Raw genomic sequence first — 8,229 nt, forward strand, 5'->3', positions numbered from 1 at the left:
GGGCTGCAGTGCAGAATCAGCGATGCAAACAAGATAGGGTCAGCTTTCCGATGAGACAGGGTCCAGTTTTGCATGCCCATCTGGACCTGTCAGGGTGGAGGTGGGAAGGAGTAGGATTTGTTTATGGGTTTCAAGAGAAATGGAAGCAGGCAAAACAGAGATTCTCAGTGAGCGAAGGTCCTACATGCTACCTCTTTCCATTTGCATTTGTTCCATCTCCTCTGTGGCACAATTCTTAACCATAGACATGTTTTAATATGAGCAAGTGCGTGGCGTCCTGTGACATCAGTGAAGAGCTATAGTTCAGCCGCTGACAGTTTCCTATTTTCAATCTGTCTTTGTTGTGCCAGACACTGTGCTTGGCAAGAGAGGTGTTACTATGTGCAAGACTAGCATCTTGCTATCAACAGGGAGGGAAGGGGCCATATCTGACATGGACTGTTCTATTCCCACTTCCTTTCCAGGTTTCCACAAAGCAACAATGGTCCCGATAAAATAAAATTTAGACCATACCATTGCTCTGTTCAAAACATCCTGGGCCTCTGGAATGAAGTTTCATACTTTAAAAGAAATGTCCACAAAGCATTTAGTAATCTCATTGCATTCTCGTGGATTCTATCTGTAACAAAACATTTCATATTTTAACACCCCTAGGAATGTGTTCTAATCTACATGGCTGTAATTTCTGATGTCTGTTTCTCCCACCTTCAACAACACCCAATATTTGTTAACCTCTGGCTTTCCAATCTCTTTCATCCTGCCTGGTCTCAAAAGAAACATCAATGGATTTCATGATTACATCTGAATACATTGCATTCGGGTTAGTTACTGGACAGATGGTAGAACAAATCATTCAGAGACTGAGTATCATTTTCTGACATTTCCCCCAATCTGGTGCCTCTCTGCACTCTTGCCAATGCTTTAATTTCTCTGCTTTTATTGTGATTGATCTTCACACCTTATTCAGGCCCTTATCTGTTTTGTGGAATGGGTGAGGGTGAAAGGAAAAGCGTTCTATCTGTGTGTGATACTCTTCCCTATAGGCTTCCACCTCTGTTCTGCTTGCTTAGCCCGGGCCTTCCCTACCCACTCTGCTCTACTTCACTTGAAGTGTTCTGTGAGGCTCTGTCCAGAGTGTTTATCATGAACACGGCACTTTTTTGAGTTAAGGCCTCCCTCTGTCACTTACCCTCTCTCTGATGTTTGCAGACAATTAAACTTCTTCCATTCACCTCATATGAAATGATGACTGGAATAATATGAACACAGAATGTTGCAAGGTTTACCTTAATGGACTCACATGACAAGCTTGGAATGGTGGCTGTCTTTGAATGATGCGCACTGAATAAATGTTGTTTATTATGACCATTGTTTTAACGTATTTGTCCTTGATCTTCACCACCCAGTCCTCTTTCCCGAATACTCATTTAAAATATTGCTGAATCCAGGAGTTATTTGTAGGAAATTTGAGGGGGTGGATGGTGTCGGAAGAGATCTGGGAGATCAATATGTATTTTAATCATAAACCAACATGTTAAAATGAAACTCTTCTGTACAACTACAGAGAGATAATAGAAAAATATGTATTTGTACTGTTTTTTTACATCCTTCATCTTCTTCATGCTTCCTTTAAAGTCCTTGTGTATTTGAACATTGAGGTACAAATCGGTGACTACTAAAAATGTTCACTACTCCTGCTTCATTCTGATCATAGTGTTCTCCTTATAGTTTTTCACTATATATAAGTACAGAACTTGTGGTTACATTTAACTGAGTGTGACTAGTTCATGGGGTCATTCTCAGCAGGATGTTACTCATTAAAGCATTGAATTCTGTATGTTGAATTGAAGCTTATCTCCCCCTTCTCTTTACCACACACCAGGTGGCAGTCTTGTAACAAAGTTTTTAATTAAAAGTGGTTGCTTCTTTAAAGATTTTGGATGGAAAAAAAAAATAAGATCTGGATGGAAATTACTTGCTCCACTGCACAAACTAAGATATCTAACCACAGGGCTATAGCCATTCAGATAAAAATGTTAATCTTTCTATCAAGAACCATGCAATCTTTGACGTGTATTGATTTCTTGTGCACCACATTATGTCATTATCTCTTCATAATACAGGGGTCTTTTAGAGACAAATTGCAGAGACCCTCTGTGGTGTCCCTTTCCCTTGGAATTATGCAATGGAATGTTTGGGATGACAATCTCCATGGGGATGGCCCTTAGAAATTGGCTGTCTTTTGAAAACTGTCACTTAGGAAGATAAGGAAAGCGAAGTCACATGTTAGTAATAGAACCCATAGAAGGAACAAAAACTTCATTCTATTCAATGTAGTAAAAACTCACCTCCCCTCTACTTTTTCATCTAAACAAAGGTTGAAAATTCTGTAAACCATATACAGTTGTGTTCGGACTTCAACTGCCATTTTATTTTGGGTCATTGGAATTGAATCCCTTGGATTGGCTTCTTTTTAGAATAGTTGTTAGCTTGACAATATGCAACTGCAAATGATACCAAATCCCAGTCTCTTGAAATACACTAGTGATTCCAATACCACATAGGTGGATATATTAAATAGCATTTATTGAGAAATAAATATATTCTAGTCATTGTGAGGGGCACTGGAGAATTTTTGCTAAAAAAGGGAATAAGAGGAACTGAAAAGGCCCAGGACTGGTATATACCTCAGGATGGGGGAAGGAAGAAAATGGAACAGAGAACTTTCTAGGCACTGGTCTCAGGACCCTAAAACAGATTCACTGTTCTGGGCTATTTTGAGATGTAAAGCTAAGAAGTTTAGAGGACAGGAGGATAGTGGGAGAGGCAGAGGGAGAAAGTCTTATTTGCCTGGGTATTTGGAGAAAAACAGGAGCAAGAGATAAGTTGTCTGAAAGCAGTCAAATTGACTTGCCTGTTTAAGCATGTGAAAGCAAGTGGTAGAAATGGCGAGATCAGCAGGAAGTAAGCAAGAGAAGAGGAAATGAAAGAAAGGATGTTTTTACTTCCTGCAGTTTATAAGGCATATAATTTTTTTAACCACTCTTAATTGTCAAAAAGAATATGGGTGAGTAGTTCTAGAATGGGGAGATGAAGTTAAAGGTTTTCTTGTTTGCCTCTTATTTCTGTTTCTCTTCATTTTGTTCTTGTTACTAATTAATCCTGCTTTCAATTATTTCTGGGTCTTACATTAAGAAAGAGAGTCCTTGTGGTCTAATTGTCACACAGGAAGATGCTTTTTTACTAATTTAATTTAATTTAATTTAAGGGCTGTCTGTTTGGAGATTAAGAGCCCATCCCTGGTTTGGTCATCTTTGACATCAACATGGAAGCTTGTGAGTAGGGACATAAATAGCACTTTCCTCAAAAGGGCCTGAGTGAAGAAGCTCCTTCAGAGCGAGAGGAAATGTTAGGCGAAGCCAATAGACCTGTAAGACCTTAGATGATAACCAACTATGTCCTGATTCTCCCTAACACAGCTTAGCATAGTAGTAAGGGAACTTGGGTAGCGCTGGCTTTTTGAGTTTTCACTCTCTTTGACTAGCCAACATAGATGGAGACTGTGGCCTTGGGGACTCCAGACTGCAGAAGAGCAGGAGGAAGATCACAGGGGCCTAGCAGAGAAGAAGTAGAAATAGTGGAGCCCATGCATGGAAGTAAGGCACTGTCAACAAATGGAGGGTATTTTCTATACATTTTCAAATTTTTCACTGGGTGTGAGAGAAGAAGAACACATAATTACTCCTCTCAAAGTCATTTCCTCCACTGGGTTCTGTCTATCTCTTAGAGGGTCAAACTTCCTAGTATCCTCTCCAATACAGTAGTTTGTTACTTGGGGAACAAATTCCCTTCAAACCATGACAAGTCTGAATGGTTTCTTAGTTCTGCTACTCTCCATAAGTCTGTTCCATTTTCAGTATGGCAAACAAGCATTTGTTAAAAATCCTTCAGTCGCTGCCCCAGCAACATGACACGATCCCATAGACCTAATGTCCAGTGAGCATCATTTCAAATCTGTTTCTCAAATCCCATTGGTAAGTTTGGGTTACCTGTCCAGCACTGGTGCAGTCAGTTTTGGCCAGGGGTTGGAGCTGTGCGGAGCTGCTCTTTCATCAGTGGGCTGTGCCGGGAAAGGAAGTGCAGAGCAATTGCTGGGAGCTTCTTGTGTACGAGATTTAAGCTTAGAGAATAGGTTGCTGTCTGAGTGAGGTGGGTCAACTCTGGCAACTAAGAAGCTTTGAGAGTTGCTGTTTTGGAGGATTCATGGTGAATGAACTTTGAATTTGCGAAGTGAAAAAACAAACATTATAAAAACACACAAAAAGCCAGTGCTGGTGGTTCACAACTATAATCCTAGCTACTCGGGGGGAGGAAGATCTGATGATCACGGTTTGAAGTTATCCCAGGAAGAAAACTCCATGAGACTCTTATCTCCAATGAATCACAGAAAAAGCCAGAAGTGGTACTGTTCCTCACGTGGTAGAGTGTTAGCCCTGAGCAAAAGGTGTTCAGGAATAGTGCCCAGGGCCACAGTTCAAGTCCCAGTTCCAGCAAAACAAGACAAAACAAATACATCAGCAAACATTTAGTCTCAAAAGCAGTTTTGAACATCTACTGACTTTAGACCTATGAACATTAGATTTCTAGGTTGGAATTAAATTAGTATGCGCTCGAGTATGCTACTGTCTATTTGATTGACCTCCAGTGGGTGATTTTCCCTAGTTTCTGTTTCCTCATTTATAGGTGAGGATTAAAAGTATCCAAGAGATGATGCAGATTAAAGTCTTCTGTAAAAGGCAAGGCACCAGAGAGTTTTATTCCTATCATAAATATTACATAATGTATTTCAAACAATTCTCCCCTTGAACTCACACTTCTGTGTGCGGTTGCTCTTACCTGTGAGGCAGAGATGAGGAAAAATGAAGAGAGCCCTGAACAGTAGATGTTTCACAAGAGCAGGATATGCTGTAATGCTCCATCTACGTCATTTCTACTCTCACCTTCCTGTGAACATTTCTGGGCAAAGAAATTGCTCCTAATTCATCTGGCTCCTCTTCTCCCCTCTTAAGGGGCTGTGTTGCGAAGGACTTGCAAGTGGGACAAAGGAAAGCAAAGACTTGGCTGAACCAAAGAGGTATAGCTTTAAGATTGTAGACTATAGAAACGGAGAGATCATTTGGGTGTCTTTGGAATGTGCTTGAGGATGTGTACTATGCTGTGATGTTGACAGAGAGGCTGAAGAGGGAGGGAGATGTGTAACGCAAAGCAATGAGATGGGCCTGGTCTTTCTCCACTGGCCTGTAGAATCAATTTCGTGTGGTGTATGATGGGGAGAATAGAATAGAGCAGTGTGACTTGACATGTGCTACTACTTCAGTAGTTTGGGAAAAGGAAAGTATCAGAATCACAATAGCAACAGTGAAGTGCTTTTTCTGGCTTCTGGCTTAGCTCTAGTCAAGAGCCTTCTTTCATTTTGTCCTCACAACCGTACAACATCCTTTTTTTTTGGCCAGTCCTGGGCCTTGGACTCAGGGCCTGAGCACTGTCCCTGGCTTCCTTTTTGCTCAAGGCTAGCACTCTACCACTTGAGCCACAATGCCACTTCTGGCCATTTTCTGTATATGTGGTGCTGGGGAATCGAACCCAGGGCCTCATGTATACGAGGCAAGCTCTCTCGCCACTAGGCCATATCCCCAGCCCCCATAACATCCTTTTAATAAACATCTGGCTGTGTCACTTCCGTGATCCCTTGTGGAGCTACACTGGGACTTCATGGAGCAGGAGAGGTGATATTCTCGACTACATATGGAAAGAAGCAGATCAGCATTTAAAGCCCTAGGCAGAGAGCTAAGTCAACTTGCTCATGTTTAGGACGGCTCTGGGCACTTCTGACCTGCTATGGTTTGCTGCTGCTTATGAAACTATTACATCAAGATGCTCCAACATCTGTATCTTGGCTCCTGTGTGCTTTACAGACATGGTCTTTAATTTGCCTGTAGCTGTTTCCCAGTCTGTATCTGATGGTGGCAATTTCAAAAGCAGACCCATTGTTCCTTTCCTCTGAGCATTGCTGATGCTGTTCTCTGGGCTTAAAATGTCTTTCTTCTTCTCATTCCCTCCCTACTGTGATCGAGTTATGCCTTTGATTTTGTCCCTCATGCTTCCAGGGGGTACATTTTCGTCCTAATTGCAACATACTTCTCTTCCGTATCAGAGCTGTTTGGTTTCTTTCATTCTCTCAGCTAGGAGATTATGCAAGTGTCAATCATATTTCTATTGAAGTGATACTTGACTAGACTGTCTAGCTTTGCATTCCAGTTTCATCTTTTATCAGTTATCTACCCTCATGAAAGTTACTGGTTTCATAAGTTTTTGCCTTGAGGTATAATAACAGTCTCTAGCAGTCCTCACTGGACATTTATGAAGAGGAAATGAAAAATGCATGTGGGTCATTTAGCACAATACCTAGGCATACCACCAATGTTATTCTGATGGTGTCTTCTTCATAGTATGTGTATAAAAGCCAAGCATTAAAGCAAATAGTGTTCAGGGAGTTAGTTACTTCTGTATTTTCTGTGCCTGGAAACAGGGACTTGATCCAGATCTAGGGTCCTAATGACCTCTTAAGGGCGGTGGCTAAGGGAGTAGAGAACCGAAGGCATGTTTGTCATGCTATTTCGTCTCACAATTGCAAGATCTCCATGGCTCCCATGCAGATAGTATCTATGCCTTACAGCTCCAAGCTCAGGGAGGGCTTTGTCATCACTCAAAGCACCTCACAACCATATATGCCTTGGTCTGGCCAAAATCTATTTATTTATCTACCTATCTATCTATCTACCTTCCTTCCTTCCTTCCTTCCTTCCTTCCTTCCTTCCTTCCTTCCTTCCTTCCTTCCTTCCTTCCTTCCTTCCTTCCTTCCCCTCCCTCCCTCCCTCCCTCCCTCCCTCCCTCCCTCCCTCCCTCCCTCCATTCCTTTCCTCCTTCCTTCCCTTCCTTCCTTCCTTCCTTCCTTCCTTCCTTCCTTCCTTCCTTCCTTCCTTCCTTCCTTCCTTCCTTCCTTCCTTCCTTCCTTCCTTCCTTCCTTCCTGCCCTTTTATTCCTTTCCTTTCTCCAATACTGGTATTTGAACTCAGGGCCTTTTGCTTACCTCCTTTTCCTCTTCTTCCTCCTCCTCCTCCCACTCTTCCTACTTCTTCCCCCTCCTCCTTTTCCCCTTTCTTTTTCCCCCTGCTCCTTCTCCTCCTATCTCCCTCCTCCCCTCTCCTCTCCCTAGGTTTTTTGGCTTGTGGCTAGTCCTCTACCACTTGAGCCACAGCTCCACTTCTGGACAATTTGTCAGTGAATGGAGATAGAGTCTCATGGACTTTCCTACCTAGGCTGGCTTTGAGCCTTGATCATCAGATCTCAGCCACCTGAGTAGCAAGGATTACAGGCATGAACCACAATCTCTGTGTTAAGCCAAAGACTTGGAGCTAAACTTTTACACTGCTTTAATTGGGCAGCACCAGTGATTGTCAGTATGCAGTACATCTCTATGTCTCTTACACAGTAATGGCCAGCACTATGCTGGGCTGGGAATTTCGAGGTAGGGCAGACCAAAAGGCTGATGTAGTTGAAGAAGCCTGGATTGAAAGTCCAGGCTGTGGTCTCCAGTCACAACTGTGGCAGAGCATCAGCTAGAGCAATTCTAGCTGACATTTACTGGATATTTTTTGTAATACCACGTTGCTTACTTGTATAATTTTGCTCATTTTGTTCATTTGTTGTATAGGCTCCATGGTTATCTTCATTTAAATTAAGAAAATAGCAGCTTGCTTGCCTAAGACCCTCCAGGCTTTGAATTCAGATCTGCGTCTTTTAGTCAGCAGCCACACACACACCTCTTATTTCTGAGGAGCCAGGCTTGGTTTCTTTATTTTTTAATCTTTATTGAAAAGGTGATGAGCAGGGGCTCTTCAAAGTTTCTTAGAGGGGATGGATGCCAGCCTGTTGTACTGGCATAAGCTCTGGAGCTCGGTAGAGGTGCATTCAGAAGTTAGATAATTGCTGCCATTGCAAATCACACGGTGAGGCAGGCAAAGTTCTTGGTACCTGACAGGCCTGTGTGCCAGTTAGTTTCCCTTTCCCTCCTGTTGCAGCTCTGAGTGGTTCTGATGCCTTTGGCATCCACTGTTCCTCCAGACTGTGTTGCAGATGTTGCCATTTCCTAGCATTTTCACTCGTGAT

This window comes from Perognathus longimembris, chromosome 2 (genome assembly GCF_023159225.1).
Source record: "Perognathus longimembris pacificus isolate PPM17 chromosome 2, ASM2315922v1, whole genome shotgun sequence".
Taxonomy (NCBI): Eukaryota; Metazoa; Chordata; class Mammalia; order Rodentia; family Heteromyidae; genus Perognathus; species Perognathus longimembris.